At 41.2% G+C, this 12,892-nt stretch overlaps 1 protein-coding gene across 3 annotated transcripts in view; it reads right to left on the bottom strand.

Moving 5' to 3' along the window:
• WASF3 (WASP family member 3) overlaps positions 1-12,892 on the bottom strand; it is a 64,374-nt gene that overhangs the window by 27,997 nt on the left and 23,485 nt on the right. The window contains exon 2 of one of the 3 annotated variants that reach the window (XM_084842925.1): positions 7,665-7,873. The exons of the other annotated variants lie outside the window; for them this stretch is intronic. The gene's annotated coding sequence lies outside the window, so the exon portion shown is untranslated. The remainder of the gene's footprint in view (positions 1-7,664; positions 7,874-12,892) is intronic. 3 annotated transcript variants of the gene reach the window in all.

The raw sequence follows: 12,892 nt of genomic DNA, 5'->3' as shown, positions 1-12,892 counted from the left end.
CCAGTCCTTTTGATTCCAGATCCTTTACGGGATTTAGACTGGCCCTGTATACAGACATCTCTCTTAGCATGTCCCTCTGCTCTATACCTTTTCATGGCTGGGCAGAGCTGCATGGAAAAATCAGGACAGAAGGGGGCTGCTGGCTCCATGCCCCCTCCCCTCCCCTGATCATTGGTTCCTGTAACATGACTGATGGCTCTGCCCATCCCTCCACTCCTCCACAGTAGGAGGGAAGTTCGAAACCCTTCTAGTGGCCTGGACATTGGGCTATGGGAGCTGGTCCCCTCCTTCCTCCGACTTTGTGGCAAGGGAGAGAGAGTGTTCTCGGTGGCTTACCCCGAGGTTGCTGGCACTGCTAGTCCTTCTCTGCTAAATATGTCAGTGTGTGATGGAATTAAATGCAGTATATTGCTTGCGCTACTGAGTTTGAAGGGTATACCGATTTATTGATTGATTGATTTCATTTCATTTCTATACTGCCCAATAGCCGAAGCTCTCTGGGCGGTTCACAAAAATTAAAACCAAACGGCACACAATAAAACAATTTAAAATATATAGAACATTAAAACCACAATATAACAATACAACCACAATAAAACCTAGCAGCAGTGCAGGAATTTAAAATACAGATTCAAAACAGCAAAGCTAAAAGTCTAGAAAGCTAAAATGCTAAAATGCCTGGGAAAATAAAAAGGTCTTCACATGGCGCCGAAAGGAATACAATGTAGGTGCAAGGCGAACCTCACTAGGGAGCTCATTCCACAGCCAAGGTGCCACAGCAGAAAAAACCCTCCTCCTAGTAGCCACCCACCTCACTTCCTTTGGCAGGGGCTCACGGAGAAGGGCCACTGAGGATGATCTTAAGGTCTGGGCAGGCACATATGGGAGGAGGAGATCCTTCAGATAACCTGGCCCCAAGCTGTTAAGGGCTTTAAATGTTAATACCAGTACTTTGAATCGGGCCTGGAAATGGACTGGCAGCCAGTGAAGCTGAAAAAGTACTGGCGTAATATGAGCTCGCTGGCCAGTCCCTGTTAACAATCTTGCTGCCCTATTTTGGACCAGCTGAAGTTTCCAGACCGTTTTCAAAGGCAGCCCCACATATAACACATTGTAGTAATCCAGACAAGAAGTTATCAGAGCATGGATCACTGTAGCTAGGCTATCTCTGTCCAGATAAGGGCGTAGTTGGTATACCAGCCTAAGCTGATAAAAAGTGCTCCGTGCCACTGAGTTCACCTGTGCCTCAAGTGACAGTTCTGGATCCGGGTTCCCAACTACAGAAGTAAGATATCCACAAACAGACCTGTATACAGTCAATGCACCAAGCCATCCCTAGCAGCAGCACCCCCCCCCCCGGCCACTGCTTATCGGGGGACACCTTCTTCATTAGACCCAGCTTGCTTCCCCCCAGCCTGCACTGTTGTTGCTCTTCCCCCTTATTCTAGCTTCCCAACGACCCTGCAAGGTGGGCTAGGAGAAGAGATAGTGCCTAGCTAGGTGGGAGGGAGTACTGTGGAAAACCACCTCAGCATTACTGCCTTATCTAAAACTCCACACACACAAAAGAAACCATTAAAAATGACCATTCCAAGCTCTGCATTATGAATTTATTCAGGGGAGAAGGCACTTTTAATACCCATTGAAATCCTAACTGTCAAGCCTTTCTCCTGCATGGCTGAGAAGGGAGACTCCCCCATGCACTCTGGGAGGAAAAAAGCTTATCAGTCTTGTGAGCAAAAGGGAGAAGAAGCAGTCAGTGACATCAATGGGAGGGGGAGGTTCAAAGTAAATGCATTGAAGGGGATGGGAGACCTTAAGACTACTGTTCTAAGTAGACTTACAATGCACTCCTATGCATCCCTACTCAGAAGCAAGCCACACAGATTTCAGTGGCACTTACTCCCTGGAAAGGAAAGCCTTACAGCCAATGAGTTTACTGAGAAGTAAGCACTGCTGTGTTCAGGGCAATCTCAGAGAAGCATTTGGGATGGTTAATCATTTTACAGTTCAAGCACCCGTAGTGGAATGGGAGAGAGGCAGGAACAGTCACTGGAAGCGTGGTCAGTGACCCACCCCACAGATTTGTTGTCATGACAATGTATTTCAACACTGCCCAGCAATACCCCCTAGCACATGCCCACACAAAGCGGGACACAGCGCTAAAGGGGAAATACACAAAGGGGAAAATGTCAATTTCAATCGCAAACACAGAAAATGCCAGGTTTTTCCCATTCTCAGATAACACGGGAAGAGGGAGGGAACATTGTGAGATAGCAGCAGGAGAACAGCGGAATCATTTAAAGCTCCCGTGAAAACCAGTGATTAAAGAAGAACGATCCTGCTAAAAAGCCAAGGTGTGAAGAGAGCCAGACAGTGCCCAAACACCCATCATTATGACACACGCACGTGTTTTGTCTGCCCGTTCCTCCATCATTCAAAGTTCCTGACATTACAGCAACATTGTACAACACCTTATTTTTTCCCACAGAAGTGAATGTAGTCACTTCTTCAAAGAGAAGGCAAATGGAAAGTAAGAAGCATTCACAGCATCCCAGTGCAATGGATAATTCTAATTAACAGCAACTTCATGGTTATTAGCCTGGCCTCAAGTTGCTTGTACTTTCAAAACAGAAGTAAATGGCAAAAAGTCAAATTAGCAGCTGCTTCTAGAACAGCTGTGTGAAGGACAGGAACTGAAGCCATCATAGTAAGGTCTGAAGCGGGAGAAAGTCTTTGTTCAGAATCTTACACCCTGGTAGTCAAGAACAAAGGAAACAGAATGGCCAAAGACAGATCGCAGGTACTGATGTTTTACCACTACTATGTCCTTCTAGAGCATGGATGGGCAGAAGGTAGATGTCCAGATGTTTTGGACTCCAACCCTCAGCATTCCTGACCACTACCCATGCTGGCAGGGGTCTCTGGGAAATCTGAATAGCATAGAACCCCTGTTCTAGAGGAGCAGACAATCTGCTGTTCTTCAAATATTTCCTTGAAAGACAAAAAAGTCTACAGATCCTCATAGCAGAGAAGCCCTAAATATTTTTAAATATGTTTGGTAAACCAAGTATTAGGTAGGAGGTGTTAAGGCCTCCAGCCAAACACTATAGTAAAATTATTTATTTTTCTACTTTCATTATCATTTATTTCCTACCTCTTTTTTATTGGGAAATCAACAAGAGAAAGTATTAGGACAAAAGTCAATATATTTAGTGATAGCTAAATGGAACCTCCAAATTTAGAAGCAGTAGCTCAGAGTAGCAGCGAGGGAGGACTATTGCTTTCATGCCCTCCTACTGGGCTTCTCAGAAATAACTGGCTGGCTACTGTGGGAAACAGATGCTGGAATAAATGGACCTTTGGTCTTTCTGATCCAGTGGTGCAGCTCTTTGTGATTTCCTTTAGCTAGAATTTACTTACATCCTGATATAATGTAAGCACATCAGGAAGTCCCTGTGATTTCAAACGGAAATTACTAAGGAACATGCTCAGGATCAAGATCTGAATCTGTTAGTGTTAGGTCAGCTAGGATTAGCATGACAGGGTATGTGTGTCCTTGAATACCTACTCTTTAGATACAAATAGTTCAGTTGTCTCCTTTCATACACAAAGCCAGCTCATACTTACTGGAGCAGGGCCCACCCTACATATTGCATGCGCAAGCATGTGTGCATGTGAAAAGGCCTGTGCACCTCTGCCATGCATACAACATAATGTGCAACTTAGGCTATATGCACACATATCTATGCAATCTTCCCTCCTCCTTTTCTGAGGAAAGTTTGCACAAATCATTGACATATGTAGCCTGTCTCACACTTTACACTGTAGAGGTAACAACCATATGTCAAGGGTGTGTGTTCTTTTTTACAGAAAGCCAGATGTATGGCCTGTGCTATCCCTATAGTTGTGGGGCCCTGCAGAAAACAATACAAGTCTGAACTGTGAGAATCAGGAGCATGAGAAGGGTGCTTCCAACCACTTAGCTCCATTAGAATTTTTGCACCAATGAGACACTGAAGACCCCTGGAAAAAGGGAGAGTGCACAAGCACTCTCTCAAGCTTCTACAAATGCAATAGCATCCCAGTCAATAACACCAACTGACTCCGATTCAGTCCTGGGGCCAAAGACTGCCAGAAACCTTCTCTTAGCAAAACATGGATAACATTATTATGTCACAAATAGGTGCCCAGACTGCACCAAGAAACGTAGCATGACACAGCATAATACCACTGGGCAAACAAAACTGTGAAGGGCAGGGAAGGTAGAAAAACATTCACATCTCTTAATTATTGCTTCTTTATAGAGGCTCACGACCTACACTGTGTATCAAGGACTCAAAAACAACATTCAGACTCACTACTTGTGATCATTATTGTGATTGTGATTATTATTATTAGTTTCTAAGGACAAAATGATTCACTATAGCAATTCAACCTTCAAAACCAAAATAGAAGCAAGTTGCTCTTACCATATATTAGATATGAAACTGTACAGAGCTATGTAAGTAATGCAAAGGCATGCAACCAACAGTATAAGAAAAGTAACTGTTTACAAGTAATATCAAAGCAGCTTAATAGATCAGCTACAAACATTAACCACTATATTATTTCTCTTTTTTGAATTATTTGAACATAGATCTTTGTGATGAAGCTGTTATCTTGACTATAAAGGAAGGCTAGCATAGAAAAAAGAAGCCAGCATTTTACCATTTGACGGTGCCTCTCTCCAATCCGATATGCAATCTTGAATTGCATGGAGCTAGTTAACTATTCAACTGCCCCTCCCCAAGATACAAACAGCATTTTGCATTGTTCTTTCACATGACGGATTACAGAATTAACAACAGAAGATGCTAACAAGTTAATCTCATTCTTAAATGTGAGGGCTGTTTTATCTGCACGTAGTGTATTCCAGATGGTTCTCAATGCATGAGAGGGGCTAGGCAAAAGGCAGAATATATCCCATGTCATTTTAAAATTCTTCAAAGATCTTTGTAGCAAACCCCACAGTGTTCCTAAAATGCTTCCTTGCTTCAGATATGATGGTGTAGTAAGTGATGCTTTCACAAGGTATTGTGAATTGGGCAAAAACTCAGCACAATCCAGCCAAGCACTTTTAAATACATTGGTTTCAATCTGGATACTATACATTGGCTGCTTACTTTGAAACACCCTAAAGAGCATCTCCCATGAGCCCAGCCCCTTAGGTTTTATGATACAAGGTTTGAGGTAAAAAGGATTAGGGGAGAGCAGGCGGAATCTCTCTCCCAGTGGCATCAGAGTCAGTTGGCATTACCTCAATTCCCAAGTTAATATCCCCAAGGCATTAACATCCTTGCACCTCACCGGCCAAGGGGATGTCTGTGCAGTGTGGTGGCAGTCATCCAAAAGGAAATAGTCTTGTGTGGCACTACGCCTGTAATTGGCTTCATTACAGATGGATTTTCAAAATGAGAATAGAAGTCGGGCGGGGGGGATGAAGAAGCAAAAGCAAGTAAATAAAAACGTAAATAAGTGCCAGATTTGAATTAATTTCTAAGAAGAGGCTCTAATGAACTGCACTCAGGTATACGTAAGAAACTACAGAAATCTGCACCAATGACAACCAGTTACTCGATTAAATAGTCCTGGCCTGGTGCTCTAGATCTGTCCCTGCTCCTGCCTCTGATGACTTCCTGCCCACTTGGGATTGGTAGAAGCTAATTCACCAAGACTAGAAAACTCCAATCTCAGTTTGCAACAATCCACAATTTCCCCACAAACTGCAGGCAAACCATGGTTTGTAACATTTGGACATACAAGATAGTTACCAGTCTCTACAGATGAGGAGAGCAGGAAGCATGTGAGCCTGAGGCTCATGCTTGCTCGTCTGAAATTCTGAAGAGACCCAATGCTTGGCTGCTAAACAGTGCGTGCATAGCAGAGAACTGGAAATTATTACTAGAAGCCATATGGGTGAGTCAAAAGCAAATGATGTCACATCCATTGTTTGCTATTTGATAAATAATTTGGTAGATATGCAAAACTGAGCGGGGATACATCATTTTAACCTCAGTAGGGCTTTCAGCACATTAATTGTTGCACAACTTCTCTGAAAACAGCATTCAAAAGAATAGTTCAGTGTAAGACAGAAAGGAGTTGTATTCCACAGGAGTCTGTCCCTGGATCCAAAGCTGTTCAAAATTGCATCGAGTACTTAGATAAAATAACAAAGTATGCTGATCACAGTTATAAATAACACAATAACTGAGGTAATTACAAACTCTATTGAAGATAAAGATCATACGTTTCAGTTCTAACACTAAGGCACTGAACCACAAGAAACAAAAGTTCAACAACTTAACACAAAGTGGGAAGGCAAAAAAAAAAAGAAAGGTATAAATATCAAAAGGGGAAAATGACTAGGTACAAACTCGAGTGAGAAGAGCAAGCTTTTCTATGGGACCCACAGCATAAATATGAGTTAATGTCACATCATTCTATAAGAGGATAGATGCCACTTTTTAAGTTACATGGACAAAAAGGGAAAATATAGGAGAAATAATGGTAGCATTCCATCTTGGCCAGGTAAGACCACATTAATCATACAAGGGATGTATACATTAATCACACATTAATCACATACCTGATGGAGCACCCTGACATCCCATCAGGACAGACAAGGCGTCTGTGCACCCCCCAGCACCCCAGTTCGTATAATCAGAGCTATGGTTTTCCCAGTAGCAACGTATGGCTGTGAGAGCTGGACTATAAGGAAGGCTGAGGGCCAAAGAATTGATGCTTTCGAACTGTGGTGCTGGAGAAGACTCTTACAAGTCCCCTGGACTGCAAAGAGGTCAAATCAGTCCATCCTAAAGGAAATCAACCCTGACTGCTCACTGGAAGGACAGATACTGAAGCTCAAATATTTTGGCCACCTAATGCGAGGAGAAAACTCCCTGAAAAAGACCCTGATGCTGGGAAAGACTGAAGGCAAAAGGAGAAGGGGACGGCAGAGGATGAGATGGCTAGATAGCATCACCGATGCCATGAATATGAACTTGAGCACACACCGGGAGAGAGCGGAGGACAGGAAGGCCTGGCGTGCTATGGTCCATGGGGTCACGAAGAGTTGGACACGACCTAACGACTGAACAACAACAACAACTTCTGAATAACACATTATGCTGTCTCCTGCAGATCTACCCAATTAATATCTTGGCACTACTTAATGTTGGTGATTTCAAAGCCTTACAAGTCAATGAGGTGTATCTAGAAAGACTATACAGTTATTAACCAGACTGCTACATTTTAGATCTTTAGAACACGCCTTTGAATAACACCATACATCCTAACAAGATGACAGTGAAAAGGAAATTGATCTTTTCTTAAATTATCTGCCTTTATTTCAGTTATACACTATTACGTATTCTTAATAGTACACTAGTAAATTGAGTGGTAAACATATCTTGGTCTGGAGATGGCCGTGTATATTATCGATCTACAGGCTAGAAACCATATCCTCTTCTTTATACTGCATTACAGGAAAGCTTCCCCACATTTTTCAAATACTACCTAAAATTTATCTGTCATTTTAAACATGAAAAAGTAATACAAGATTCAGAATCTAAATTGTCAAGATATTTTAGCAGCTGTCAACTACAAATTGGTGTTTGACTTACTTATATTATCTCCCTTCTCATTTAACAACTTATAGGAGTTCAAGGATTTTGAATATCTGTCTGTGTCATGGCCCACTGTGTCAACTGCAGAACGTTATGGGCCTTTAAAGATCCAAATTGCAATGGGAATATGTAGGTTGATGCCTCAGAAAGCTACCAAGCAGTTTCTCCTCCTCTTCTCTCTATTCCAGTTAACCCAGAAACAAAGCCTGCAAGAATGAGAAGAATCCGTTTTTCCTTCTGAAACATGGGAAGCTGCCTTATACCTGGTTAGACCATCATGTCGAAACTGACTGGCAGTGGCTCTTTAGGGTTTCAGGCAGGGTTCTTTCCTAGCCCTACCTGGAGAAGTTGGGGATTGAGCCTTGGATCTTCTGCATGCAAACCTTGCTCTACCACTGAGCTACAGCCCCTTTGCCAAAAAGAAAGAATTACACTTCAGGAAATAAATGCACCAGTGGTAGCTATTTTCACATTTCTGCCATCCAGTTACACAATGGGGGTGGGGAGGGGAGGATCATCTCTCTTTACTAGGGAGAAGGGAACTGGGAGCATCCTACATATACTCTGTTAGTGCCTACAAATGTTCACTTCCTACCTTGTGGTCTTTTCAAGCAATTATGCCTTGTATGTTGTTGAATTAAAACAGGAATAAAAATATCCCATTTCCATCTGAACAAACAGTGCTGGCATGACTGAACTTTATTCTTCTTTAATTCAAACTATGCCAGCAGATAGTACACATGTGATTATTCATTTCTACATTATATTAATGGGGCTAATGGGATCACTGCAATGGGATAGCACTAAGAGAGAAGCAGTTATGTAGCTTCTGAGCAGGAATTTCAGCATGTATCTGTGGCAGAAAGCAACTAGAAAGTAGTCTGAACACCCATTTGTTCAGGGTAGAATTTCAGTAGAAGAACAATTTGTACAGAAGCCTAAGAATTAAACAAAGTTTTATGTTGTGCTACAATATAAAAATGTTTTCAAAGCCTCCGCATATTTATCATCTGTGTGATAATTATATGATATATGAGGGGTGAGGGGAACATATGCAAATTAAGTTTTTAAAAATTGTTGATGTTAAATAACACATTTTTTAAGAGTCAGATTTAAAAGACCCAAACTGTCTTTTTCACTGTAAAATGACAGAAGTTACAGTCAGAAGATGACTAACGGGAATGTTACTTATAGATGCAGAGTTGTACTGAAAGCATGCAAGCTATGAACCCAACATCGGTATCATAGTCCACAATAAAGTCCATAAAGCATAACAAGTGTTAAATAAGAATTAAAGGAGGTGAATGGAGGGAAAACAATTTTGTATACATGCAGTGCAATCCTATACATGTCTACTTAGATGGAAGCCCCCACTGAGTTCACTGGGACTTACTTCTAGGTAAGTGTGTATAGGATTGCAGCCTTAGAGTCTTTGTTGAACAGTAGCATATTTATACTATAAATTAACTGCCTATCTGATAAGACCTTAAGACAATGTGTATGGATTTGATAAACATTATTTATTGGATGGGATCACAAAGCTAGTATGTAACAAGTCAAAGATCAACACAGATTTAGACCTGGGTTGACAGGCTGCCAGGCTGCTTATCTTTACCAGGTAAGCAACTGCCCAGAATTTATGTACTAATTTCATAACATTAAAATGTAGCATAGGTTTGTCACAATTATCCACAGAAAGTAAGAGAGTTCCCAAACCAAACCATTTTTTTTTCCATTACAAATTCATAATTGTAGATAACTCTATCACTTAAGCAATGCAGCTGTCTAATGAAGCCAAGGCCTTTGCTGGGATTAAACCTGGGTGAAGAGGCGTTTCTAGTTTCTGTCACTAGGCCACATTTTTGTTCTCACAACTCACATGCAAAATACTGAGGATACTAAAATATGAGAGCAGTTTATATTAAAAATAAGAGACATCAGAAATATTTTCAAAACAGAACTGCATGGAACATTTCAATTTAATAACCAGAACAATTTTATTTATCACATTTATATCTCATTCTTCTCCCAGAACTCAGAATGGCACACTCAGGATGTTGGAGGAATTAGTAATCCTTGTTTAAGAGCTCCCCAGCACAAAAGGTTAACACTTGTCTGCAAGTATACCACATTGTCAACTGGGAAAAATGGCTGGAATTTTTGCTTTAATTTATAGTAATTCAGAGTGCCGCGAGTTTAATCCCTATGTTTCAGATTCAGGTTGCTGGAAAGAACACTAGAATTATCAAGATTAACAGCTAGACAAAGTTTGAATATTTGCCACTTGGGAGGAAAATGGTAATTATTATAAGATAATAATTATAAGAACGGGTTATTTATATCAAAACACACACAAAAAATGTGTTCTTGAATCTACAGGGTACCTTTCTGTATGATACTTCTTCCCAAATTAGAGGTTGGTTATCCCACATGTTTACCTTTAAAGGGAAAGCTTACTTACCTTTATTCCCCATAGCTTCATTAAAATTGTTAAGAAGGTAATTGAGTCATTCCTCACAACTATGGGGCATTCTATAAACCAGGAACACTCAACTTTGGTGTTGCATTGTAACTGTTGTGATTTTCACTTCATTCCCCCCACCCCCCATAATGTAACTTAATATACTTTTGCAATAACATTTAATGGAAGAACATCCATCATCTCCAAATGAGAGAACAGTCATTCAGTTATATACCCATAGGACACAGCTGATCTCCTCTATAAAAGACAGGACATAAGATGCTAGTACAAAAATATAAATCCTAAGGGCAAAATAGAAATGCTTGCTGAATCAGAAACCAAGGCAGATTTAATCTGTTTTTAAAGCCACTGTGTTAATTCTAGTGGATGAAACACTCTGCCTGGAATATGATTTATAACTATATTGTCAGGATTCCCTTTCCTCCTGCTGAAAACTTCAAAAGCCAAATCAAACACAGACAAAAGGCTTCAATCCACAGCTTTTAATCCACTTACTTCATTGGGTCATACAGATGCAAATTGTCAGTGGCTCACAGTCTACAAATGAAATGCCTTCAGGGAGTTCAAAAGAAAGCTACGAAAGTTGCTCACCATTTGAAGAAAAGGCGGGCTACTATCCTAACTTAAGGGGTGGGGGGATCTCTCTCTCTCTCTCTCTCGTGAGGCCTCTAAGCACAGCTGTTCATGCCTGGCCAGTCAGGCAGACCATCTAAGCTCCGCCCCTGCTATCTTTCTCTTGGCTCTGTGTCTGCGCCTGTTGTCTAAGAATTCAGGCTCTCCAAGCCCCACCTCTCCCTGTTCGCTATCTCTCACAGGGGTGTGTGAAGAGAGGCCCTCTCCGTCCAGCTGGGCCTTTGAAGCCTGAGGAGTCTGTGTCTCCATCTCTAGACAAGCCTGGGAAACTTCTTCCCCCACATCTTGCAATTCTTCTTCAGAATCTGAGCTACTGTGCCACTCCCTGTGCTCAGAGGCAACCCTGACATCTATAGCTTTATTCATATTTACTCTCATTTATGGGCTACCTTCTGGCAAAGCCAGATCTTTCTTTTATTTTTCACAAAATAAACAAAGGAAGTAGAGATCACTCAAAAAAAGAACAACACCCCTAAACTAAACCGTTTGAGCACTCAACAGCACAAAATTGTTTTGATTGTTGTTTTATTGATACTTCACATCCTTATAAGCTAAATTAATCAAAACAAAAGGGGAGGTGTAATCAGAACTTCACAGCAATAATAAAAACCCACTCCAGAGGCTCTTTCAAATCCTACAAGCAACTTGAGGTTTAACCTCCATAACTTAAATATAGTTGTAGCAGCTTCTGGGAAACTGTATTTCCATAAAACTGTATCTCCATAGGAAAAAAGCCCAAATTTTACATCAGGTGAACTTGAAAGATCTTGATCAAATAGCAGCACTCTTGATATGTGTGTCCCCCCCCCCCGACACACACACACACACACCTCCAATCAGACTGCAAACTATTCATATCTTCAACCCTAGATCAAGAACTGCTCATATGCAACAAGAAATAAATTCTTAATCTTATATTATATTGTTCTGGAGATGGTGGAGCCTCACCATGAACAGTGTATGCACCAGCCTAGGAGGTGGAAGGGAAGGGGAAAGCTAGAAACAGGTAAACAGAAAGAGAAGGGATTGGTAACATGAGAGAAGAATGGTACAGTTGGGCAGAATGTGCAGATTGGTTGCCCACATTCAGCTGTGCAGAATGTGCAAGGTGGTGAAGTTGCAAGAGAAAGGCAAGGGACATTGATGGCATGCAGCATGGCAGGGACTAGAGAGAAGGAAGGAAGAGACAATGTAAGGGTGGAATTTACCAACCAAAATATTGGCTTCAGGTTTTTAGTTAAATACTTTAAGGCTTCTAGGAACTCAGATTACACAATGATAAAGGAGGCTGTCTTCAGAATCTCTCATAATTTCTCCTTGAAACACATTTTCTCTGGGGTTTGTCTTAACCCCTTAATCCTTATTTCTTAAGTGTAATCAAGTTTTAAGTATGGGTAACTGCATTTGGTCACACTTACACTTTACTGCACTTGTCAATCACTCCCCTCCTCCTTTTATCTTCTCCAATGTTGATTTTTAGTTGTGAGCTCCTTGTGGGCAGAGATCATTTTATATTTTGCTTATCAAGTTCTGTAAAGCCCTACCTATACTGAGGAAAGAATAGATTTACTGCTCTGACCTTGTGACATGATTACTCACCTCTAGCAAAGACTGATGAGAAGATGGTGAGTAATTCTGCTGTGTCTTAGGCATTGATGCAATTGCATTAGTCAATTAGACTTGAAGCAGAGTTGCAGCAGTGTTACCCACCCTCAGAGGATGCAGCCTTGAACATCTTGTGCAAGTCACTGCTATGGTGTGCATCTTTCCAGTCAGATTACAGGTGGTCAGATTACTAACTGCTACAAAACAGAAGGATCAGATCCTCTAAGAACAGGCAATTCTTATGCTAAAAGCGAACCTTTTATGAGGTAAGAGGGAAGCATTCCTCCAATTTTAATTCAGTGGTTTGGGAAAGACTGCAGGAGTCACTGTGGGCATATGAATTCAGAAAAGCAATTCCGCATAGACACAAAAATTTCACTGCAGGAGAAGTTTGGTAGCGGACGAACTGGCCTTAAGGAAGTTCATGATAGGGAATGACAGATCTTCCATTTAGATTTCTCTGATTTGCTCATTTTTCCAGTCTTAAATTTGGTTGTCCAAACTT

This window comes from Heloderma suspectum, chromosome 3 (genome assembly GCF_057233095.1).
Source record: "Heloderma suspectum isolate Gila_16-S chromosome 3, 16-S_ref, whole genome shotgun sequence".
Classification (NCBI taxonomy): Eukaryota; Metazoa; Chordata; class Lepidosauria; order Squamata; family Helodermatidae; genus Heloderma; species Heloderma suspectum.
The sequence above is the reverse complement of the archived record's forward strand: the minus strand, read 5'-3'. Positions and strand labels throughout refer to the sequence as shown.